Source organism: Scyliorhinus canicula, unplaced genomic scaffold (genome assembly GCF_902713615.1).
Source record: "Scyliorhinus canicula unplaced genomic scaffold, sScyCan1.1, whole genome shotgun sequence".
NCBI lineage: Eukaryota > Metazoa > Chordata > Chondrichthyes > Carcharhiniformes > Scyliorhinidae > Scyliorhinus > Scyliorhinus canicula.
In genome coordinates, this window is record NW_024055487.1 from 71,964 (window position 1) to 98,917 (window position 26,954).

General features: G+C 45.8%; 4 non-coding genes across 4 annotated transcripts; 1 reads left to right on the top strand and 3 right to left on the bottom strand.

Annotated features, from left to right (window-relative positions):
• Window positions 1-915: 915 nt before the first annotated feature.
• Window positions 916-986, bottom strand: trnan-guu. The gene has a single exon. It is a non-coding gene; the product is annotated as a tRNA-Asn (tRNA).
• Window positions 987-2,567: 1,581 nt separating this feature from the next.
• trnan-guu lies at window positions 2,568-2,641 on the top strand. The gene has a single exon. It is a non-coding gene; the product is annotated as a tRNA-Asn (tRNA).
• Window positions 2,642-7,055: 4,414 nt separating this feature from the next.
• On the bottom strand, window positions 7,056-7,127 carry trnah-gug. The gene has a single exon. It is a non-coding gene; the product is annotated as a tRNA-His (tRNA).
• Window positions 7,128-26,712: 19,585 nt separating this feature from the next.
• trnat-cgu lies at window positions 26,713-26,784 on the bottom strand. The gene has a single exon. It is a non-coding gene; the product is annotated as a tRNA-Thr (tRNA).
• Between the last annotated feature and the right edge of the window lie 170 nt (window positions 26,785-26,954).

Sequence of the window (26,954 nt, forward strand, 5' to 3'; positions counted from 1 at the left end):
CCAACAACCCCCACTTAACCTTACTTTTATTAGGACACTACGGGCAATTTAGCATGGCCAATCCACCTAACCCGCACATCTTTGGACTGTGGGAGGAAACCGGAGCACCCGGAGGAAACCCACGCACACAGGGGGAGGACGTGCAGACTCCACACAGACAGTGACCCAGCCGGGAATCGAACCTGGGACCCTGGAGCTGTGAAGCATTTATGCTAACCACCATGCTACCCTGCTGCCCCTACTACCCTGCTGCCCCTTCTTACTGTGCTCACCCTAGTCCAACGCCGGCATCTCCACATCATGGCCAGAGATACTGCTCGACCCGGCCCGGTTATGTAGATCTTTGGGCTTTTTTTCTGAGGGATTCTTCTCCAGAGACCGCTGAGATAGGCCCATTGAAGATTTTAAGGCCGATGTGGTTGGATTCTCAACTGAAAAGGTAATCAAAGGTTATCTGGGGTCGGTGAAATGTGAATCTGAGGTCATGTTCGCATCTGTCACAAACTTATTGAATGTTGAAGAAGGCTCAAGGGGATGAATATCCAACTCCTGCTCAACATTCGTCTGTTAGCAGGTCCGTGAGGAGGTGTCACAATCTCCTGAGTTATCGAGGGAGACACAGCATCGTTGAGCTATTCCCCAGCTCGGCGCCATCAAGGATATTACAGCGATAGAGGCAACTCCATGCCACAGCCGGTGCACGGTACGTGTTATCAGAACAGGAAAATCGCTTATTGTCACGAGTCGGCTTCAAATGAAGTTACTGTGAAAATCCCCTAGTCGTCACATTCCGGCGCCTGTTCGGGGAGGCTGTTACGGGAATCGAACCGTGCTGCTGGTCTGCTTGGTCTGCTTTCAAAGCCAGCGATTTAGCCCTGCCCTAAACACCCATCATCCAGGAGTGGAACAACAATTCGTCTCTGGGTGGGATCGAACCAACCTTTCGGTTAACAGCCGAACGCGCTAACCGATTGCGCCACAGAGACGACAACAGGATCACAACTCTGTGCATTTCAACACTGACGGCCAATCCTCTGATTCCCAGGGTCCGAATGAGAATGCTGGTAATATTGGTCCCCTGAGGCAGTGCGGAAAATATCTGGAAGGAGCGTACACATGGTCCCGCTGGCATAAAAAACGGTTTTTATGAAAGGTGATGGTGAAAGACGAACTTTGTTGTCCTGTCGACAAATGCCACCTGACTCCCTGAGATGGTGCAGTAATTTTGGCGTTCTCCGCAGATGTTAGATTGATTTCCGGTGGCAATGACAGTATGCATTAGCTTTTTTCGCGGGGCTCGTTGGTCGAGGGGTAGGATTCTCGCTTTGGGTGTCTTGCTGTCGGAATTTGCAAGAACATATTTAATCACCATCTCAAACATGTCTAAATGTATGACAATGCAACTTACTGCGGATGCTTCAAACGGAAATATAAACAGAAAACAGAAATGCGAGAATCATACCCCTGGACCAACGAGCCCCACGAAATGAGCCGCAGCACACTGTCATTGCCATCGCAAATTAATCTAACATCTGCGGAGAACGCCAAAATACTGCAACAGCTCAGGTAGTGAGGCGGCATTTGTCGACAGGACAACAAAGTTCGTCTTTCACCATCACATTTCATTAAAACCGGGACAGGTTAGAAATCAGAAGGGGGTTCAGTGCAGTTAGATTGCGAATATACAGACCGGACGATGTACCACATGCTCTGGTATCAGCAAAAGCCGGCACAGCCGCCGAGATTGGTCATCATTAACATAGTGACGATGAAGAAAGAGGAGATCTCAGGACGATATCTGGCGGCTGCCAACAAGTCTAAAAAGAATGGCTACCTCAATATAAACGCGCTCAGTGTGGAGGACGGGGCGGTCTATTACTGTGCAATGAGCACAGTGTCACAAAGCAGCTACAACCACGTACGAAAGCCTCAGAGAGTATTTTCAATTCCAGTAAATTTGCGTTCCTGCCCTTGTACCGGAGGATGGTTTGATCTGGATTCAGAAAAATACTCAGGTCTATTTCTCCACAATTGCATTGCCGTCTCTGTCCTTGTATAGGTCAATAGAGGAGCCGTTTCGGATTCGTGAGATTAATCAGCATGTCGCGATGCACAGTAAATTTAAGCTTGGAATATCCACTTCCGAGCAGCAGTAATGAAAGTTCTCAGATGTGGGGATAATAAAATCTTCCAGGACCGTTAACTTAGGTCGACCTTATGCCAATGAGTCTGAGCCCCCGGTAGTCTTCAGCGGAACATCGACTTTCTGATCGAAAATACATCAAATCTATGTTGACGCTTCCTGCTTTCTGTTATGGAGGTTCCCGGATAAGGGACGTGTTTTAACGAAAGTGTGGTGCTGTCCAAGTGAGTTCTGTAAAATCCACGGGCCTGTGTTGATTCCACGTCTCACAAATGTCCATGCCCGCGGGACCATGTGTACGCTCCTTCCAGATATTTTCTGCACTGCCTCATGGGACCAATATTGCCAGCATTCTCATTCGGTCCCTGGCAATCAGAGGATTGGCCGTCACTGTTGAAATGCACAGAGGTGTGATCCTGTTGTTGTCTCCGTGGCGCAGTCGGTTATCGCGTTCGGCTGTTAACCGAAAGGTTGGTGGTTTGATCCCACCCAGAGACGAATTGTTGTTTCACTCCTGGATGATATGTGTTTAGGGCAGGGCTAAATCGCTGGCTTTGAAAGCAGACCAAGCAGGCCAGCAGCACGGTTCGATTCCCGTAACAGCCTCCCCGAACAGGCGCTGGAATGTGACGACTAGGGGATTTTCACAGTAACTTCATTTGAAGCCGACTCGTGACAATAAGCGATTTTCCTGTTCTGATAACACGTACCGTGCACCGGCTGCGGCATGGAGTTGCCTCTATCGCTGTAATATCCTTCATGGCGCCAAGCTGGGGAATAGCTCAACGATGCTGTGTCTCCCTCGATAACTCAGGAGATTGTGACACCTCCTCACGGACCTGCTAACAGACGAATGTTGAGCAGGAGTTGGATATTCATCCCCTTGAGCCTTCTTCAACATTCAATAAGTTTGTGACAGATGCGAACATGACCTCAGATTCACATTTCACCTACCCCGGATAACCTTTGATTACCTTTTCAGTTGAGAATCCAACCACATCGGTCTTTAAATCTTCAATGGGCCTATCTCAGCGGTCTCTGGAGAAGAATCCCTCAGAAAAAAAGCCCAAAGATCTACATAACCGGGCCGGGTCGAGCAGTATCTCTGGCCATGATGTGGAGATGCCGGCGTTGGACTAGGGTGAGCACAGTAAGAAGGGGCAGCAGGGTAGTAGGGGCAGCAGGGTAGCATGGTGGTTAGCATAAATGCTTCACAGCTCCAGGGTCCCAGGTTCGATTCCCGGCTGGGTCACTGTCTGTGTGGAGTCTGCACGTCCTCCCCCTGTGTGCGTGGGTTTCCTCCGGGTGCTCCGGTTTCCTCCCACAGTCCAAAGATGTGCGGGTTAGGTGGATTGGCCATGATAAATTGCCCGTTGTGTCCTAATAAAAGTAAGGTTAAGGGGGGGTTGTTGGGTTACGGGTATAGGGTGGATATGTGGGTTTGAGTAGGGTGATCATGGCTCGGCACAACATTGAGGGCTGAAGGGCCTGTTCTGTGCTGTACTGTTCAATGTTCTAAGTCTTACAACACCAGGTTAAATGATTCTGTTTTGTGATTCACCTGAGGAAGGAGCTGCGCTCCGAAAGCTCGTGTTTGAAACAAACCTGTTGGACTTTAACCTGGTGTTGTAAGACGTCTCACTGTATCTCTGGCAGCAGCGCATCCTTTCCCGATGAACTTAATGCATTCTATGCTCGGTTTGAGCAGGTAACCAAAAATACGCTGTCGAGTGCCCCAGCAGCCCTTAATTCACCCATACCCACCATCACAGTTTCCGAAGTCAGATTATTATTATGTACAATAACCGCCGAGCAACATGAGAATTACTATCAGTTGGGACATGGGAAGCACATGGTGCCAGGTTTAGACTTTAATAGAAATCAATTTTTCGATGGAAAATCCCTGAAGTTTCTGTTGACCCGACATGTTTTATGTTGGATTCCCACACAGATCAGGAACAGACTTCGCCCAATTGAGACGAAGGGGCGCTAAGGGCCAATTCAGCAAGGCCAATCCAGATTTCCTACACATCTTTGAACTGTGGGAGGAAATCGCTTCTCGCCTTTTTGCTAAGGCGAGCGTGAGGTCAGGTGGAATGCGTGGATCTGGTATGTCTCTCTTCTGGGGGCCATGAATTGGATTCAATTTGAATTCGTTTTTGGAGCAGGCGGCCCTGACGTCAATTGTAATGAAGTGCTTTGAGAGGCTGATCATGAAGCGCATCACCTCCATTCTCCCGGAACGCCTTGACCCAACTTATCATTCCTTCCATTGATATGTTTTACCCTCAGCATTCCCCCCCCTCCCCATCCTACTTCAGCAATCTGATCCCTGTTTGTAATTGTTCTCTGACGCACTGCTTACCTTTGTTCTGCCATTAACACATTTTGACCGCTTGATGCGCCATCAGCACCTTTCATAGCCTTGATTAGCCTCATTTACATTCCCTTTTTCTTTCTGCCCGAGACATTTTCGTCATTTCCCACCTATTATCCAGTATTTTCTGTTTTTGTTTCCGTTTGAAGCATCCTCTTCTTCACCTCTCATTGCCTGCCGAAAATTCAGTGCTTGGGCCTTAATGTTCAATTCAGTTTAGTGGCTCATGTGAGACGAAATTTCATAGTCCTGGAACACACGAGATTCCGGCAACAATCAGGAAACAGAATTATTTTGTGCCCAATAATTGTGCAAACTTTTCTCACACGAAATCCTAAATGTTCGATGTTTCCAACCGGGAACCTTTCGATTGTGAGGCGAATGTGATAACCACTACACTACAGAAACCGCTGGCAATCAATGGACGTGCGGAATGTACAACCTCACTGTGTTGCTGCAGATTCTGATGGTCTGTCTGAGAGGCCAGGTCCCTTGTTGCAAGCGACAGCTGTTTCTTAAATTAACAGATGTCTCAACATATAACGCCGTGAGATGTAGAAATTATATCGAAATTAACATAAGTTATATTTTGCTGAATGTCGGTCTTAAATTTGTGCTCTTTGGTCTCGAGGTCTGGTTCTCGTTTAGAGATTTTCAATCAATGCCTATGGGAGTAGTCGTGGGTTTAAATCCAGGACAAGCTGTTTACTCCAGGTCAGAGATTACGAATTGTTTGCGATGCTGACGGCGGGGATGATTTACATTGGCCCACTCTGAAAAAGATTTCTCAGGACTCGGGATGCTAACGTCGTTTCTCTCCCCACAGATGATGCTCGAGAGAGAGAGACAGTGTCTGAGCTCGAGTGCGTTTGGATAAAATTGATGCTCCAGATCTGTGTTAACCACAGGGACGTGACCCATCTAACCCACAGAGCCAAAGTGGAGAATTGAACTGACTGGGGAGCTGGATCGTAACGCTGACCTCCCGGACCTCGGCGTCGTGAAATGTTCCAAAACAGCTCAACAGACACTCGAGGAACAGCAGCGCATCTTTCCACTGGGCTCAATACAGCTTTTACACTCAGTGTGTGTTCAGTAGTTTCACACTGTAAATGCTGCACCCATTTTGCGTGTCGTTACATCGCAGATTTGGGTTTCAATCTTGTTTCCACTTGACAAATGCCGCCTGAGTCCCTGAGTTGTTGCAGTACTTTCGGCGTTCTCCGCTGATGTTAGATGGACGTTCGATGGCAATGACAGTATGCTTTGCCTGCATCTGCGTGGCTGGTTGGTCTAGGGGTATGATTCTCGCTTTGGGTGTCTTGCTGTCGGAATTTGCGAGGGGTCGGGGGTTCAAATCGGGGGAGCCCTTCGATGGAGTGTTCCCTTGGTCAAGCAACATGATTTCTTTGCGGCGCAAATAAATTTTCTGATTTTGTTTCCGATTGACACAAGTTGCTTTTATCGTACATTTATACATGTTTGAAATGGTGATTAAATATGTTCATCTGCATCTGTAAACCCAATAGATTCTGTGGTGGTGGAACAAACTGCTAATATCCGAATTGTGGCAAAATAGGCTTTTATTCCCCCCGCGTCTTGAAAATTCAGTATTTCCGACTTTGTTGCAGGAATTTTAATACCTTATGCGAGACCAACTGGGAACTTCTTCGAACGTGCGAGATTGAGAAACAAACGTATTTCGTGCAAAAATTCGTCACACACAATGATAAGCACGGGATGTTTCTGCCCGGTTTCGAACCGCGTACTTTTCGCGTGTTAGGCGAATATGATAACCACTACACTACAGAAACTGCTGGGAGCATCGTAAACAGTTGACGTGTGCAATGTTCAACCTCAATGTGTTGCTGCAGCTTCTATTTTTTTAAGCTGAGAGGCCATTTAACTTATTGCAGGAAGCCGTTTCTTTAAAACTGATGTCTCAACTTATCGAAGCATCACACAGTTTTGGTGTGTAACATACCGTTCATGTAGAAGAAAGGAGGGGTAATTGCAAATCAACTTTGAGCCTGGATTCCCTCAGTGGCTTTTCCTGTTTCTCCATCAGGAACACCGTTTTTTCTTTCTCAAAGCTGGTTCAGTTAAGTCTCTGGCATTTCCTCTAAGCCAGTTACAGGTGGCAGACTCTCCTGTTGCTTGCTATTTGAACTCACTGTCCTGCCCACATGTCCGATCTTGGCCTGCTGCTATGTTCCCATGTAGCTCAGCACAACGCCGAGGAACAGCATCCCATCCTCCGAATCGGCACGGCCTTGCGGATTTTACAGTAGGCTCAACAACTTCGCACCGTGAAATCACTCTTCTCGCTTCACCGCATGTTTATTTCCATCAACTTATTTTCATTGCTTCCTCTCCCATTGTCTCCCCTCCCCATTCCCCTATTGGTACGGGAATCGACCCGTGCTGCTGGCCTGCTTGGTCTGCTTTAAAAGCCAGCGATTTAGCCGAGTGAGCTAAACCAGCCCCAGCTAAAATAATGGCGCTCCCAATGCCGTGTCATTGCCATTCCCGCAATGCCGTGACTCGGATTCGAACCGAGGTTGCTGCGGTCACAACGCAGAGTACTAACCACTATACGATCACGGCGAGCTACTCAAGAGCCACCCCAGAGTCTATTAAATTTCGGTACATTATCACTAGTGCATCTGCAATTTCTCTAGCCATCTCTTTTAGCACTCTGGGATGCATTCCATCAGGGCCAGGAGACTTGTCTACCTTTAGCCCCATTAGCTTGCCCATCACTACCTCCTTAGTGATAACAATCCTCTCAAGGTCATAGCCTTGTCATAGCCTCATTTCTATCAGTCGCTGGCATGTTATTTGTGTCTTCCACTGTGAAGACCTGTTCAGTTCCTCAGCCATTTCTTCATTTCCCATTATTAAAACTCCCTTCTCATCCTCTAAAGGACCAATATTTACCTTAGCCACTCTTTTTTGTTTTATATATTTGTAAAAACTTTTACTGTCTGTTTTTATATTCTGAGCAAGTTTACTCTCATACTCTACCTTACTCTTCTTTATAGCTTTTTTTAGTAGCTTTCTGTTGCCCCCTAAAGATTTCCCAGTCCTCTAATCTGCCAGCAATCTTTGCCACTTTATATGCTTTTTCCTTCAATTTGATACTCTCCCTTATTTCCTTAGATATCCACGGTCGATTTTCCCTCTTTCTACCGTCCTTCCTTTTTGTTGGTATAAACCTTTGCTGAGCACTGTGAAAAATCGCTTGGAAGGTTCTCCACTGTTCCTCAACTGTTCCACCATAAAGTCTTAGCTCCCAGTCTACCTTAGCTAGTTCTTCTCTCATCCCCTTGTACTCTCCTTTGTTTAAACACAAAACACTAGTATTTGATTTTACTTTCTCACCCTCCATCTGTATTTTAAATTCCACCATATTGTGATCGCTCCTTCCGAGAGGATCCCTAACTATGAGATCATGAACCAATCCTGTCTCATTACACAGGACAAGATCTAGGACCACTTGTTCCCTCGTAGGTTCCATTACATACTGTTCTAGGAAACTATCGCGGATACATTCTATAAACTCCTCCTCATGGTTGCCTTGACCGACCTGGTTAAACCAATCGACATGTAGATTAAAATCCCCCATGATAACTGCTGTACCATTTCTACATGCATCAGTTATTTCTTTGTTTATTGCCTGCCCCACCATAACGTTACTATTTGGTGGCCAATAGACTACTCCTATCAGTGACTTTTTCGCCTTACTATTCCTGATTTCCACCCAAATGGATATCCTCCATAGCACCGATGTCATCCCATACTATTGCCCGGATGTCTTCCTTAAATAACAGAGCAACACCACCTCCCTTACCATCCACTCTGTCCTTCGAATAGTTTGATACCCTCGGATATTTAACTCCCAGTCGTGAGCATCCTTTAACCATGTTTCAGTAATGGCCACTAAATCATAGTCATTTACGATGATTTGTGCCATCAACTCATTTACTTTATTCCGAATACTACGAGCATTCAGGTAAAGTACACTTATGTTGGTTTTTTTTACCTAAGTTTTGAATCTTAACATCTTTGGGGCTCGTTGGTCTAGGGGTATGATTGTCGCTGTTGGAATTTGCGAGAGGTCCCGGGTTCAAATCCCGGACGATGAGGTTTTCCGTTGGTCAAGCTGCATGTTTGGGGCAGCACGGTAGCATGGTGGTTAGCATAAATGTTTCACAGCTCCAGGGTCCCAGGTTCGATTCCCGGCTGGGTCACTGTCTGTGCGGAGTCTGCACATCCTCCCCGTGTGTGCGTGGGTTTCCTCCGGGCGCTCCGGTTTCCTCCCACAGTCCAAAGATGTGCGGGTTAGGTGGATTGGCCATGCTAAATTGCCCGTAGTGTACTAAAAAGTAAGGTTAAGGGGGGTGTTGTTGGGTTGCAGGTATGGGTTGGATACGTGGGTTTGAGTAGGGTGATCATTGCTCGGCACAACATCTAGGGCCGAAGGGCCTGTTCTGTGCAATGCTGTTCTCTGTTATAATTACATCTCCAGTTTTATTCTTTTTGTTATTACTGGGCCTATTCACTGAGCTCCCCTCAGCCACTGTCGCCCTTTTAGATTTTTGACTATGTCTTCTCTGCCTTGCACTTTTCCCCTTACTTCCTTTTGCTTCTGTCCCTGTTTTACTACCTTCCAACTTCCTGCATTGGTTCCCATCCCCCTGCCACATTAGTTTAAACCCTCCCCAACAGCTCTAGAAAACACCCCCCCTAGGACATCGGTTCCAGTCCTGCCCAGGTGCAGACCGTCCGGTTTGTACTGGTCCCACCTCCCCCACAACCGGTCCCAATGCCCCAGGAATTTGAATCCCTCCCTCTTGCATCATCTCTCGAGCCACACATTCATCCTATCTATCCTGACATTCCTACTCACCTTTCGCGTGTTAGACGAATGTGATAACCACTACACGACATAAACTGCTGGGAGTGTTGCAATCAGCGGCCCTGTGCAATGTTGAACCGCAATGTGTTGCTGCAGCTGCTAATGGTTCCGCTGAAATGCCATGTAACTTATTGCAAGAACCCGTTTCTTTAAAACTGATGTCTCAACTTATCAAAGGATCAGATATTGAACTTTGCTGAACTGGAGATCAGTTATGTTTTGCTTGAAGTTAAATTGAGAGGGCAGGACTTTCATAAATAACCAGAGCTGAAACGAGAATTGATGATGCCCTGCTCACTTTGCTCTGCATCGGAAACCAGCTGTCCAACCCACTGAACTAAAGGGGACGCCAAAACTAGGAACTGCGAGCCAGCCAGGAGTCGAACCTGGAATCTGCTAATTCGTAGTCAGATGCGTTATCCATTGCGCCACTGGCCCACAGCAGTTCCAAACTCGTGCTATTCCTCGATGATGAAGATCAGTTACGAGATTGAGGTAATATTCAGCAACAGACTAAACTGGAAGCACTAGATGTTTCTGCCCGGTTCCGAATTGGGGACCATTCGCGTGTAAAGCGAATGCGGTAACCACTACACCACAGAAACAGCTTTGCATGGTTCAGCTTTGCTGAGAGGCCATGTCACTTCTTAAAAGAACATGTCTGTTTCTTTAAAACAGATGTTTAAACTTACAAGCCAGAAGAAGAACTTATATTGAACTGAAGAATTTGTTCAGCAAATCTCTAACGGCGAAATGCTCTCTTCTATTATTAATGCAGCATTCTGAAATCCTACAGAACAAAGCAACCGACTTTACACAATATTTGTTTCGTTATTCAATGCTTGAGTAGAGTTTCAGAATTGACAATTATGTGTTTCTTATATTTGACCTCTTTGTGTTTTGGTGTGTAACATGCTGCAGCCTAAATACCGTTCATGTAGAAGAAAGGAGGGGTAATTGTAAATCAACTTTGAGCCTGGATTCCCACACTGGCTTTTCCTGTTTATCCATCAGGAAGACCGTTTTTTCTATCTCAAAGTTGGTTCAGTTAAGTCTCTGGCATTTCCTCTAAGCCAGTTACAGTATCGTTTGTGTCTGTCCTTTTGAGTACCTCCCAACACACACACATGGAAAACCGAGGAGATGGACCATCCGAGCCTCCCTCGAAAACTCAATGGGGGAACAGGACTTCTACACCACTCCCCCCCCCCCCACCCGCTCCCCACTTCGCCGTTCAAAAATGAGCGTAAATATAAAGTTAAAAGTTCTGACTTTGATTGTAAATATAAATGTACAAAAGGGAATGTGAGCACAGAACCTGGTTCACAGTGAAAGTGACGACCTGTTTTACAGATGTTTATGACGTTGCTGTTGCTTTGTTTCTTCTTTTGTATTCTTACCAATGGCTCTGTCTCATGTTGTGCATACATTTTGTTACTAAATGTTAAAAATCCCAATGAAAGTATTTGTGAAAAAGAGTCAATCACATTGCTGTGGATCTGCAGTCTCCTGTAGAACTGTATTTTTTACAATAACAAACCTGAATGATTTAAATTCCAACACCCGCCATGGTGAGATTCAAACAAGGATTTCTGATTTATTTACCCAGTGATAATGCCACGAGGTCACCACCTCCCCACTGAGAGCCTCGAGTTCCAAAATAACAATTTTCACTGAAACATACGCTCATTTTGCAGAGTCCACCGTCAACATCCCCGAGAATGTGCTGCCCGACTGGCAGAACTGACTCAGAGGTGGCGGTAAAATGGTTTCCTGTCGGGCGTTTGTCGAGTGCTGCTGGGAAGGGGTAAACTGCTTTGGCAGGAGGGTGGGAACTGATTGGTAAATTCAGATGTGGAATAATCAAGAATGGGCCTGAAAGACGGAAAATCATTGGGTGCGTCTGGACAACAAAGGAATCCATTGATAGAAAATAAAAAGGAGGATTTGACAGTGGCAATGGGGATATAATTCAATATGGTGAGCACAGTAAACAAAATAGGCCAGTTTAGGGCACCGATAAGAGTATGAATTAATAGTTACTGCAGAAACAGATAGAGAGGGACCGAATGGCAGTTCAATATTCCTCCTGTCAGGGTTTTCAGACAGAGATAGACAGGGTATAAAAAGGGTGGGGTAGCTAAATGGGTTAGATAATCAATTACAGAAATGACAAGGGATGATATGCTGGAAGATGACCAATTGACGACACACCGATTGAGTGTAGGGTCAATAAAGGCGCTCTCATGCTACTGGGAGTGCATTACAGACCCTCAAACAGTCAGAAGGAGATCGAATGGTAAATATTCAGGTAAACCTTTAAAAAGTGCGGAAGCAATGAGGAAACAATCATTTCCGAGATCCATTTGACGCCTTGGATGACGTGACTCGTCGCACAAACACCATGTTGTCTCTCCTATGCCGAGTGCAGTGAACAGAAAAACATGGTGAGCGAGCTCCATCTGGTGGCGATCTGAGGTATATGGCGCTTTCCTGGAAAATTATCGAATTCTCAAATTACTGAAGGATGTTGATGAATAATGACGTAACATTATTTTTGGTTCATATTTTTATTATTGCAATTTATTTCAATGATTATAAAGTTATACATGGAGCTAATTCCAACTTTGCTTTAAATCCTGCCTAATACCGTTGTTTAGTGTGATATCTCAGTCACATTGTTTAAGGAAGCTGGTTTTAAACAATATGAAATCACGGAGATCACGATGAGATCCTGACTCTAAATACCAATACATCGAAAATATGTTAATATGACCATAATTCACACAAATATCCTGTATTATTTTGGGATCTAAATGTAACTGATGCCATGTTTATCCTAATCCTGAGCTGTGGATATTATATTTTACCTGTTTTAGCTGCTCCTATTAACTGAACACTTTCATGAACTCCTTGAAATGAGGAAGTTGGACGAATTGGGTTTTCTACAGTCTGAACTTCAAGGAAAAGGGAAGAAAGAGGCAGACGAAGTGTGTGAGAGAGGGTCAGAAACAGAGGAAGGGGAAACAGATATATAGAGACCGAGCGATAGGGCGGGGCAGACCTTGAGACAAAGACAGAGATGGAGGGACAGAGAAAGACAGGGAGAAGGAGAGAATCAGAAGATATTATTCGTCCAGGACTAACACTGATTGGCGCCCAACTGTCATCAGGGTCGACAGACCAGCCGATCACGTCGCTGGGAAACGCCCCTCAGTCTCCCAGTCAGTGAAGATTCTCCTGATCTGAATTTCTGCTTTAATACCAGAACATATTTCAAATCGGATTTATTTCTGCCGAACTCTAATCTAGACACCATGTGTTCCCCATGTTGGTTACTGATAATAATGGCCATGCTTCCCGGTGAGTCGATGTTTAAATGTTCACCATGTGTTCTGTGTGTTATGTTCACTCCCAGATATTGAATACATTTTGTGTTTTGTTCCAGGAACAAATGGTGAAGATTCAGTGTCCCAGGATCGATCTGACATAACGGTTCTGGAAGGACAGAGCATTAACCTGGACTGTAGATACTCGACAGCTGTTTTTGATACTCTGTTCTGGTACATTCAGTATCGCGGGGATCCTCTGAGGAATGTAATGAAAATATATAGCACGGGAAGTTCAGATAAGTCTCCAGACTTCCCAACCAGGTTCTCGGCTGTTTTACACAAAGAAAACCAAACGGTTCCTTTAAATATCGCCGGAGCTGATCTCTCCGACAGTGCCGTATATTTCTGCGCCATGGAGTCCACACTGCTGCAGAGTTATAGCGGGTTCCGTACATGAACTCGCACTGGGAGTTCCAGTTACTTCGCAGCAGAGGGCGCTCTCGCAATGATAGACGGACACAACTACTCAGCCTGTGAGGGTCACAGGCTCATTAATACAACATCAAAATCAAACACAACACTCAATACGAACAAGTGAGCAGGAACTGAATACTTATATTCGTTAATTTATAACTTGCATTTGTACTGAAATGAATTTCACAAGTTAATTTATGGTTCGTTAACTCACACTTAGTCTGTTTATGATCTTTCCATTTCTGGCTGAATTATTGTGTGAACCTTTTCCATCTCAGTTCTCCCCTTCTAGGACCCTTTGATCAAAGTCGATACACAGAGTCTGGATAACTGGTGTATTTTATTGGTTCACAGACATTTGTAGAAAATTGGCACATTTCATGAGGCAGTGGTTGCAGACTTTATAACAAACGCCAAGGTCAGAGTCCCTCCAATATTAATTCTCCTTTCGATGTCTGTTTAATGTTTTCTGACACAATTCACAAACATGTTTTTCCGTCCTACAATAACCAGACCAGCAAACCCATTCCTAACCCCGTCTGGAAATATGCAGCGATTCTTCTTATAAGGTACTGACTGTATCCCAGCTCGGATTGTTCCCATTCACTGACGGGCAGTTCCCCACCTACAGGTCTTAAACCGTCATTGGAGACGCAAGAAAGTGAAGTGAGAAAATGCTGAGAAAGACAACCGATTCTTGGTGGTGCGGAATAGAAGGTGTTGCTTCGAACTTCAACCTTTACAAATCAGAGGGCGACAATGCAGCCACCCAGTATCTGGGTTGTATGGGGCTGGTGCGGGCGGGGCATTTCGGAAAGTAATTGTGGAACAAACACATTTCATCGCATTTGAAATCATGGTTTCAATCGGAATTTTAAACATATGATTATTTCCTGTTTCAGCGTGTATTTCTGATCTGAGTGATGAGAATTCTGTTTCTCGGCTACTGCCGTCTGATGTTAAGACAGAAGAAGAAGTTGCTGTTTTTAGTTTAACCTTTGATGCTGTCTTCTTGAACCGCTGCAGTCCGTGTGGGGTTCAGGAGAAAGTTTCAGTCTTTCACTTGTGCTGTGTTACTCATGTCAGCAGACAAGCAGCGAGGCAAAAAACATACAGCAACAGCACCGCTCAGGCAGCCAAACTTCTCTCTGTATCTCTGGGTGGAGAAAGTGGCTCTGAATAGTTACTCAGGAGCAGGATTCACAGACTGAGTTCATGGTGGACAACAGTCCCACTCCCGTACTTTGTACTGTGTCTTAGAGCTCCTGTCTGTTGGAGTTCGACAGAATCTCGGGCAGATGCAGACATGATGTGGAGCCATCGAGCAGCGGCGATGTCAGCCACACAAACCCACACCGGGGCGGGGGAGGGGACCACATTGATCTCGAATGAAACTAACCCACCTGTTACCAGCAGCGGCAGTAAGAATAAACTTCAGAATCCGATCAGACCGACAGATCCGTTATCAAAGCAGTCTTCAGGGTAACCCAGCATTGCTATTCCTGATCAGCTGTTAATTCTCTGAATCTCAGGGCTGGATGTTCAGATCAGCTCCGGGAAAAGATGTTTCTTACCTTTCAACCAGTCCCACTAACGTCACTCGGTTTACAGACTTACGTCACTAAAACTACACGGAAACATCACACATGTCCTCAGTCTGACTCCACATAGGCGGTGCTCTGCGCATGCGCATTCTCCAACCCACACCCACCAATGCTGAATCTCCTTCACAGCTTCACTTTGTGACCACAAGTCCCAGAGGCCCGGCTCGGGCGGGCACGGCGCAGTTGGTGTTAGACTCAGTTTGATGGACAACAGCGCTGCCTTCGCAGCATTGTCTCTGGTCCTGAAAACTATCGAGAGCTACAGAACACAGATCGATAGGATCCAACATGAAGCGGAGATTCACTTTAGTGATTATCTCCCTGAATATCTTACTCTTCACTCCGTGTGAGTGTGATCACTGTATCTGGCAGGAATATGTCACACATCAGACATGTCATGTTATAGGGACATACAGTTTCTTTTATTGTATATCTTTTTATGTCATGTTGTAGGTGATTGTGCTATATCATATTCTCGCCTTCTGTGTGATATTAAATTATTCATGTTATTTTACATCTCAGATGCCGCTGGCAGTGACGAGTTATCGCAGTCTCCAGAGTCAATGGTGGTTCCCGAGGGAGACATTGCATCCTTGGCCTGTTCCACCACAGTAGCAGGAATGATCCTACAATGGTACAGAAAATACCCGGATGGAACCGTGCAGCACCTGGCGAGCGGTACCAGTGCTCAGGGCCGGATCACAGCTCGGTTCATTTCAGCAGACAAACACAGCGTTCTGAATGTTAGTGACGTTCGAGTGACAGACACCGCCACCTATCTCTGTGCAGTGAGGCACAGTGAACTGAAAACCATTCAACGCCGTACAAAAACCCGCCGGGTCATTCTGAAAGTGTGTAGCCTGTGCAGTTATCCGAGGGCAGACATTTTAGTAACACTTCCATGGATATGCTGCAATGAGTGAGGTCTGTTCGTGATTTGCGTTTACACTTTCATATCAGAAAAGAAGGGTCAGAACCCATTTAAATTCATTTTATTTCTTTAGAAGTCACAACCAGAGAGCACGGGTCCCATGGTGCATCATCCAGTACTTAATATGCAAGAGCCCCGCCAGTATTATTAGAAACATGTCTGACTGAATCTCTCAGTGATTGGGAATGGAATGAGTTAGAGATTGAGAGGAGCGAGGGAACCCAGGCTCTGTTCAGCTCAATGTCCCACCCAGACACAGCACGGGAGCCAGGCCCACTGTGACATCACTGAACATACGTCTGGCTTTGGTCTCATGTGACTTTCTATCATGCTTGAACTTTGCGCCCTCTGCTGGTGGATTCTGTTCAATCCGGTTCACAATGGGGGTTACTGAATGGATTTAAGGTTCATTGATTTATATGTGAAAACATCGATGTCAGGAATGAGAACTGACTATCCAAATCTGGATTCATCTCATTACTTCTTTCTCTGGTGCTATCTGTCGGAAGGCAGGTCCAATCCATTGCAAAGTCACTGGGAGGCAGGCCGCAACCACCCCAGAGCTGGAACAGGAATTCAGACGTTTCGGCTTTCCAATCTCCTGAGCTACACTCAACCGTCGTTCGCACACAGCATGAAAATCGTCGGTGTGCTAAATAGCGAGGAGGAATGGTATAGATTGCAGGATGATATTGACGGAAGGGCGAGATGGGCAGAACAGTGGCAAACGGAATTGAACCCTGATGCATTTTGGGAGGACGAACTTTGCAACAAAACACACAATGAATGGCAGAACGCCAAGAAGTACAGAGGCAAGAGGGACCTTGGTGTTCATGCCCACAGGTCCCCCAGTCTACTGGACAAGTAGATAAGGTGGTGAAGAAGACATACAGGATACTTGCCTTTATTAGCTGAGACATGGAATATAAGAGCAGGGAGGTAATTATGGAGCCGTATAAAATGCTGGTGAGTCATCAGCTGAAGTATTTTGTGCACATCTGCTCGCCACCTTACGGAAAGGATGTGATTATAGCAGAGAGGGTGCAGACGAGATTAATCCGGAGGTTTTCTGGGCAGGAATGTTTCAGCTCTGAGGAGAGGCTGGATAGGCTGGGATATTGTCCTTAAAGCAGAGAATACCGAGGAGGACCTAATCGAGGGGTTCAAAAAATAAACCTTTCCATTAGCAGAGGGGTCAACAACGAGGGGGCGTAGATTTATGGTATGAAGCAGACGATTTAGAGGGAATTTGAGAGCGGTTAGAACCTGGAACTCATTGCCGATAAGGCTAGCCGAGCCGGAAACTCTCACAACAATAAAGAAGCGTTTAGATGAGGATTTGAAACGCCATTCTATGCAAGGCGACGGCCAAGTGTCAGAAATTGGTTTAGACTAGCTAGGTACTTGATGGCCGGGGCAAACACGATGTGTCAAAGGGCCACTTCTTTGCCGTAAAGCTCTACGGCTAAGGAGCCAGAGGCACGAAGCTGCCGATGACGCCACAAGGCCACCTCTCCTTAGGTCAAAGAAAGTAAAGGAGAGACTGTACTGAGTTGCTGAAACGTAAGTGGATCTGTAAATGAAGATGACACGGAGCTGTTTCCACGAGCAGATCCCTGGATAGTACAAAGATGGAGGAGAAATAAAGCCCAGGAAAGTCCCATTCATTATGTCTTCTGCGATTTGCTGAACTGCAGAAGAGGTGTCTTAATAAAGGAAGAAAATTCAACAATAACTTTAAGAAGGAAATGTAAAGGCAATTACCCGGCTATGTAGAAAATGCTATTTTTGAAGGAAGAATAAGATAACCATTTCAAAGTGTCTCGGGCAATATAGATCCTGTTGCCTCATCCCTGACTCGAAGATTGTAGATTCGAGTCCGTCATGTCCTTTCCAATATATTTCTTCTCAGTGCCTTGCACAGTGAGCAGGTGCGGGTGGTCACAGTGCAGTGAAGATTGAACCGTCGCTATTTCCGCTCCATCAGTTCCGGGTGCAGCTGAGAGTCACCGCACACTTCGCTCAATACTGAAACTGCGGTACCCCGCCCACAGCTTCCGGTTGCTGCTGTCACTCTGATCCAATTGTGTTATTGGAGAGATTGCTGCTGCTTGTTCTTTCCATTCATTGGCCGGATCACCAGTGCAGTGTGATGGGGATCTGTATTTCTGTCTCTGACAGAGGATTGATCTCATTGCAGAGTTACAAACTCAAGGAGGATCATGAGGAACCATCTCGCTTCGCTCCTTGTCATTATCTCACTTCTCAGTAAGTATTTCCTTCCCAGTAACACTCCATTCTCTTCCTGAATGCCGTAACCCTGATTTTATTGTTGGTAAAATGACAAAGATTATTTTGCTGATGATCGTATTGCTGAATGCGATGCTAACTCTGATTGTCATTATTGTTGTTACTTCTGTTAGAATGGAGCCATCAGGACACCGTGGAACAAAGGGAACCTGAAATAACGGTTAAAGAGGAAAGGAATGTCACAATAACCTGCAACTTGAAAACAAGCGATCCTAACCCTTATGTGTACTGGTACAGTCAGCAACCCGGGAAAGCTCCAAAGTATATGTTTCTTCTTATTGGACAGACTGTGCAAAGGAACACCGACCTCAATGATCGGTTTTCTTCTACGTTTGATAAAAAAGACAAGACTACCGAGCTAACGATCAGCAACACAATGATCTCCGACAGCGCCGTGTATTTCTGTGCCATGAAGCCCACACTGCTACAGAGATACAGTGGACCCGTACAAAAACCCCACACTGGCAGTTCCAGCTGCTGCTCAGCAGGGTGCGCGTCCTCATGGGCAGTTCAGTTTACACAGTGAGTGACAAACATTGTAGCAAAACATCTCAAAAATAGCAAGAGGTGAGGTCCACTTGCACAGTTAAACCAGTTTACTATTGCAACTTGCATTCATAACAGATGTAAGATTGACGAATCGACCTGTCATTCCTTAAATCCTGCTTCTTGTTCATATCTTGATGTACAGACTCACTCACTCAGTAAACTATCAGGTCTCACGGGACAATAGCAAATACAACAATTTAAATTAATGTTGAGCTTTTCACATCATTACATGTCCAAAGGAGTTTCGGAGGAGCATTTAGGTCAAATGATCAAAAACCTGCTCAAAGAGTTTGGTTATTTAGGGCGGCACAGTGGCTAGCACTGCAGCCTCACAGCGCCAGGGACCCGGATTCTACTCTGGCCTTGGACGAGCTCGTGGCGTTTGCACGTTGTCCCCGGGCCTGTGATGGTTTCCTCCGTGTTCCGCGGTTTCCTCTCACAACCCAAAAATATGCAGAATAGGGCAGCACGGTGGCCTAGTGGTTAGCATAACCGCCTCACGGCGCTGAGGTCCCAGGTTCGATCCCGGCTCTGGGTCACTGTCCGTGTGGAGTTTGCACATTCTCCCCGTGTCTGCGTGGGTTTCGCCCCCACAACCCAAAAATGTGCAGAGTAGGTGGATTGGCCTCGTTAAATTGCCCCTTAATAGAAAAAATAATTGGGTAATCTAAATTTATAAAAAAAAAAAAAAAAAATATGCAGAATAGGTGGATTAGATAGATTTAATAAACCTGAATCAGGCCCCCCTTCAGCCTTCTCTGCTCTGAGGGAAACAACCCTAAGCTAATCAGCCTGTCTTCATGGCAGAAACACTCCATCCCCGGCAACATCCTGGGGAATCTCCACTGCATCCTCTTTCGAGCAATCAAATCCTTCCGATAGTTTGGCGACCAGAACTGCACACAGGGATCCAGCCGTTGCCTAACCAGCGTTTCTGCAGCTTCATCATAACCTCCCTGCTCTTATGTTCAACGGAAAATAAACGCAAATATTTCATAAGACTTTCTTAACCACCGTATTTACCTGTCCTGCTGCTTTCAGGGGTCCATGGATACGCACCCCAGGTCCCTCTGGTTACTGTAATTCCGAGCGGCCTATCTTTCATTATATATTCCCTTGCCTTTCTAGCCCTCCCAAATTGCATCACCTCGCAATTTTCAGAGTCAATTTGCCACTGTTTTAAGGTTTTCCTCCTCACTATTTACCACATCAACAATGTTCTCGGAATCTGCGAACTTACTGATTATACCTCTACCAGCGCCCCTGGGTTACACGGAATGTGGAGCTGAGGCCATGGTCACCTTCGTCATGATGTCACTGAATTGTGGAGTAGACCCGAGTGGCCGATTGACCAACTCCCTGCTCCCAAGTCGGATGCTCATATGGCAATGAAAAGACCCTGCATTTTACAGAGTCAGTGTTTGTTACTGAGGGAGGTACAATCGTTGAGCTGAGCCCCCACACCAACAGGCCGTATCCTTCAATGGTGCGGCGATCCCAATACTGCAGCCGGCTCACGGTACTTGCTGTCCCAACATTATCACATCTAGCTTTATTGCAGCAGAGAAATGCATTCCTCTGATTGCCAGCGACACGCCAGTGAAAGACAAGGCCAGTAAAATTGGGCAGCCAATACCTGGACATAAATATGTACGCATAAATCCTGGAAGTTTGTCACTCGCGGAATTATTATAGCGCGAGGAATGTTACAGCACTCAGAATCCCAGATACACAGAACCACCAGTTCAGATGAGGCCTTCCGGTCAATCGAGTCTGAACCAACACGTGAAAAATACAGGACTAACTACAGGACCTCATTTGTCAGCACGTGTTCCATAGCCTTGAATGTGAAGACGTGCCATGTGTTCAGCCAGGTACTATTTAATGGATGTGAAGCACACGGCCTCTACCACCCTCCCACCTAGTTTACTCCAGACAGTCACCATCCGCTGGCTAAATAAGATTTTCCTCAAATCCCCATAACCTCCTGCCCCTCACCTTGAACTTGTGTTCCCCCGTAACTGACCCTTCAACTAAGGGGAACTGCTGCTCCCTATCCACCCTGCCATGACCCTCGTAATCTTGTACACCCAAGACTATGCAACTTCTCTTCATAACATAAATGTTCCATCCCAGGCAACATAAGACCATAAGACGATAAGACATAGGAGCAGAAGTAAGGCCATTCGGCCCATCGAGTCCACTCCACCATTCAATCATGGTTGATTTCAACTCCATTTACCCGCTCTCTCCCCATAGCCCTTAATTCCTCGAGAAATCAAGAATTTATCAATTTTTGTCTTAAAGACACTCAATGTCCCGGCCTCCACTGCCCTCTGTGGCAATGAATTCCACAGACCTACCACTCTCTGGCTGAAGAAATTTCTCCTCATCTCTGTTCTAAAGTGACTCCCTTTTATTCTAAGGCTGTGCCCCCGCGTCCTAGTCTCCCCTGCTAATGGAAACAACTTCCCTACGTCCATCCTATCCAAGCCATTCATTATCTTGTAAGTTTCTATTAGATCTCCCCTCAACCTCCTAAACTCCAATGAATATAATCCCACGATCCTCAGACGTTCATCGTATGTTAAGCCTACCATTCCTGGGATCATTCGTGTGAATCTCCGCTGGACCCGCTCCAGTGCCAGTATGTCCTTCCTGAGGTATGGGGCCCAAAATTGCTCACAGTATTCTAAATGGGGCCTAACTAGTGCTTTATAAAGCCTCAGAAGTACATCCCTGCTTTTATATTCCAAGCCTCTTGAGATAAATGACAACATTACATTTGCTTTCTTAATTACGGACTCAACCTGCAAGTTTACCTTTAGAGAATCCTGGACTAGGACTCCCAAGTCCCTTTGCACTTTAGCATTATGAATTTGTCACCGTTTAGAAAATAGTCCATGCCTCTATTCTTTTTTCCAAAGTGCAAGACCTCGCACTTGCCCACGTTGAATTTCATCAGCCACTTCTTGGACCATTCTCCTAAACTGTCTAAATCTTTCTGCAGCCTCCCCACGTCCTCAATACTACCTGCCCCTCCACCTATCTTTGTATCATCGGCAAACTTGGCCTGAATGCCCCAGTCCCGTCATCTAGATCGTTAATATATAAAGAGAACAGCTGTGGCCCCAACACTGAACCCTGCGGGACACCACTTGTCACCGGTTTGCCATTCCGAAAAAGAACCTTTTATCCCAACTCTCTGCCTTCTGTCTGACAGCCAATCGTCAATCCATGTTAGTACCTTGCCTCGAATACCATGGGCCCTTATTTTACTCAGCAGTCTCCCGTGAGGCACCTTGTCAAAGGCCTTTTGGAAGTCAAGATAGATAACATCCATTGGCTCTCCTTGGTCTAACCTATTTGTTATCTCTTCAAAGAACTCTAACAGGTTTGTCAGGCACGACCTCCCCTTACTAAATCCATGCTGACTTGTTCTAATCCGACCCTGCACTTCCAAGAATTTAGAAATCTCATCCTTAACGATGGATTCTAGAATTTTGCCAACAACCGAGGTTAGGCTAATTGGCCTATAATTTTCCATCTTTTTTCTTGTTCCCTTCTTGAACAGGGGGGTTACAACAGCGATTTTCCAATCCTCTGGGACTTTCCCTGATTCCAGTGACTTTTGAAAGATCATAACTAACGCCTCCTCTATTTCTTCAGCTATCTCCTTTAGAACTCTAGGATGTAGCCCATCTGGGCCCGGAGATTTATCAATTTTCAGACCTTTTAGTTTCTCTAGCACCTTCTCCTTTGTGATGGCAACCATATTCAACTCTGCCCCCTGACTTTCCTGAATTGTTGGGATATTTCTCATGTCTTCTACTGTGAAGACTGACGCAAAGTACTTATTAAGTTCCTCAGCTATTTCCTTGTCTCCCATCACTAGATTACCAGCTTCATTTTGGAGCGGCCCAATGTCTACTTTTGCCTCCCGTTTGTTTTTAATGTATTTAAAGAAACTTTTACTATCATTCCTAATGTTACTGGCTAGCCTACCTTCATATTTGATCCTCTCCTTCCTTATTTCTCTCTTTGTTATCCTCTGTTTGGTTTTGTAGCCTTCCCAATCTTCTGACTTCCCACTACTCTTTGCCACATTATAGGCTCTCTCTTTTGCCTTGATGCATTCCCTGACTTCCTTTGTCAGCCATGGCTGCCTAATCCTCCCTCTGATAACCTTTCTTTTCTTTGGGATGAACCTCTGCACTGTGTCCTCAATTACTCCCAGAAACTCCTGCCATTGCTGTTCTACTGTCTTTCCCACTAGGCTCTGCTTCCAGTCCATTTTCGTCAGTTTCTCCCTCATGCGCCTGTAATTACCTTTATTTAACTAAAACCTTTACATCTGATTCTACCTTCCTTCTTTCAAATTGCAGACTGAATTCTACCATATTATGATCACTGCTTCCTAAGTGTTCCCTTACTTTAAGATCTTTTATCAATTCTGGCTCATTACATAACACTAAGTCCAGAATAGCCTGTTCCCTCGTGGGCTCCATCACAAGCTGTTCCAAAAAGCCATCCTGTAAACATTCAATGAATTCCCTTTCTTTGGGTCCACTGGCAACATTATTTACCCAGTCCACCTGCATATTGAAGTCCCCCATGATCACTGTGACCTTGCCTTTCTGACATGCCCTTTCTATTTCGTGGTGCATTTTGTGCCCCTGGTCCTGACCACTGTCAGGAGGCCTGTACATAACTCCCATTATGGTTTTTTGCCTTTGTGGTTCCTCAACTCTACCCACACAGACTCCACACCGTCTGACCCTATGTCGTTTAGTGCTATTGATTTAATTTCATTTCTAATTAACAAGGCAACCCCGCCCCCTCTACCCACCTCTCTGTCTTTTCGATAGGTTCTAAATTCCTGGATGTTTAACTGCCAGTCCTGAACCCCCTGCAACCATGTCTCTGTGATGCCTACCACATCATACCTGCCAGTCACAATCTGGGCCACAAGCTCATCTACCTTGTTCCGTACACTGCGGGCATTTAAATATAGCACCTTTAATTCCCTATTGACTGTCCCTTTTTGTTTTCTTAGTGTGGTGGACCTTGGTTTACTGAGCCTTTCCATACACTGTGTCATATTTTGTGAGATGGGGACTATCGTAACCTCTCCTGAGCTCTGTCTTTTCGTGATTTTTTGTAATCCTAAACAGCTACGCTTCCCACTGATTCCTTCACCTCTTGGTTCCCTGACTTTCCCTTCCCCCCCAATCTCTAGTTTAAAGTCCTATTGACCACCCTATTTACTCTTTTCGCCAGAACACTGGTCCCAGCTCGGTTCAGGTGGATCGTGGCGAATCTCCTCTGCACCCCCTCCAGTGCAATCACATCCTCCTATAATGTGGCGCCCAGAACTGTACAGTACTCCAGCTGCGGTCTCACGCCAGTTCTGTACAACTCCAACATGATCTCCCTGTTTTTATAATCCATGTCTCTATTGTCCCTGCAAGCACAGGAGTGGTACAGTGGTTAGCACTGCTGCCTCACAGCGCCAGGGACCCGGGTTCACTCCCGGCCGTGAGTGTGCAGTTTGCACTTTCTGTCCATGTCTGCGAGGGTTTCCTCCGGCTGCTCAAGTTTTTTTAAAGACCTTATCAGAGTTACAAAGCTAGAGCTCAGAGTGTGGACAGGGGCAAACCCCTAATGCAGCTCCATGCCTGCTCCAAAAAACAATTCAAATTGAATCCAATTCATGGCCCCCAGAAGAGAGACAAACCAGATCCAGGCATCACACCTGACCTCACGCTCATCTCAGCAAAAAGGCGAGAAGCGATTTCCTCCCACCGTTCAAAGATGTGTCGGAAATCTGGATTGACCTTGCTAAATTGCCCCTTAGCGCCCCTTCGTCTCAATTGGACGAAGCCTGTCCCTGATCTGCGTGGGAATCCAACATAAAACATGTCGTGTCAACAGAAACTTCTGGTATTTTCGATCGACAACTTGATTTCTATTAAAGTATAAACCTGGCACCATGTGCTTCCCATGTCCCAGACTGATAGTAATTCTCATGTTGTTCAGCGGTTATTGTACATAATAATAATCTGTATTAGTGTCACAATTAGGCTTACATGAAGTTACGGTGAAAATCCCCCAGTCACCACATTCCGAAGCCTGTTCGGGTACACAGAGGGGAGTCAGAATGTCCAAATTACCTAACAACATGTCTTTTTGCGACATGTGGGAGGAAACCGGAACACCCTGGGGAAACCCACGCAGACACTGGGAGAATGTGCAGACTCCACACAGACAGTGACTCAAGCCGGGAATCGAACCCGGATTCCTGGAGCTGTGAGGCAGCAATACAAACCACTGAGCCACAGTGCCGCCCATTAAGTACCTTGCACATTTAGTACCGCAGCAGACATTGATCCATTCTGCATTTCGTTATAGGAACGGGTAACGAGAAGTCTTTGTCCTTGGACTCATCTGCGAGAGCAGGCCATGATTTTCGTCCATCTTAACTCCTCATTCGCGTGGCTCCCTCTGCTGGTAGGTCGATATTCGGTTTTAAAGATACAATAAAATGTGCGGTATAATAGACAATAATAAGATGATAAGGCCATTAGACATAGGAGCAGAATAGGCCACTTGGCCCATCGAGTGCGCTTCGCCATTCAATCATGGCTGATATTTTCAGCCAAAGCTCTCAAGATTTCCCAAACTATTCCTCTGTCGATCTACACAAGGACAGAAAAATGTCCGGTAAATAGACATGATTGCTTGCCTGAGCCCGGGATCAATTCCTTCTCGGAAAGGAACCTCAGTGATGCTGTAAACACTCACTCAGCGTTGTGTACGGGGCTTTTCTCTAACGCTGTTTCTCAGTGCGCAGTAAGAGACCTCCCTGTCCTCCTCATCGAATGCGCTGATACTGAGGTAACCGTTCTGTTTAGATTTGTCAGCAAACGCCAGATATCGTCCTGAACCCACATCTCTCTTCATTGCTGAGGTGTTGGTGATAATCCATCACGGTGGCTGTGCCGGTTTCTCCTGATATCATTGCATTTTGTACATGTTGGGGCCTTTATATTGGCAATTTAACTTCACCGGACCCACTTCTGGGACAGTTATTGTCACTGGTGACTGAGCTACTGGATTGCACATAGCCGGCTTGCGAAAGTGAAGGAACGAAGTGAACAGATTGTTGTTCCTTTATAAAGTTAGAGTTTGTTCAATTAAGAGGTGCTTTTAGCGTGGCTAGTCCACTTAGCCTGTACATCTAGGTTGTGGGAGTGAGAATGTTCAAACACCACACGGGCAGTGATCTGGGACCGGGATCGAACCCGTGTCCTCAGTGCAATGAGGCAGTAGTGCCAACCATTGCGCCACCGGGCCGCCCTGAGTTTAAGCAGGGTTGATATAAATCTACTTGAATCTGCGGCATTTTTTGGGACCTCTGATGCAGGCACTTCATAGACATTCCCGATCGTTAATTACACATAGCCTATGTGTATTAATATGCTAATCTGGTTTAATTAACACGATAACTACTTACTGTGCCAAAGCGCCGCTAGTATTATCACAAACATGTCTGACTGAATCTCTCCCAGTGAACTGAACTGGACTGAGTCAGGGATTGTGTCGGAGAGAGGGAACTTAGTGCAGTGCAGGGAGAGGGTCTATTGTGACATCACTCGCCTCCCATCCTATCGGCTTGGCCGACACCATCAGGTGAGTTTCTGACGCCCGTGCTTGAATTTGGCGCCCTCTGCTGCCGGATTCGGTTTACTCCGTGTTAGAATTCGGCTGTTGAGTGGATTCAGTGTTGACTGCAATGCATATCAGGGCGAAAAACCTAGACAGAAATCTAAATTTCAGCTATTTATACACCATCTTTGTCACTAGTTTTCTTTATTTTGGTTCTGACGAAGAAGGTACAAAAGGGGAACTGCTGTGAACATCGCTTTTTTCAGAGACCAGATTGTCTGGAATTATTTTCATTAGCTGAAGGTTAAACGTTCTATGAAGAAGATAGGTGAATTATATTTCATGCAGCAAGTGTTTGTGAGACAATGAAACGTTACAGAGGACTTTGAATGGATCAGCACCAAGGCACGGGCGGGATTCGAACCCGCGATTTTTGGTTTACGAGACCAACGCCTTTCCTCTTGGCCACCGCACCTTAGGCAAGGTAATGATGTTGATTGCACTGTGAATTGTTATCATTTGGAGTGTGGCGCAACAATTGGTGAGTGAAGATGAATCAATAGAACATTTCAAAAAATTGTCAGAACTTGAGAACGGAAAACCCCGCGGGATTTAAATGCAGGGTGAAAAGGGCAATAGAAAAAG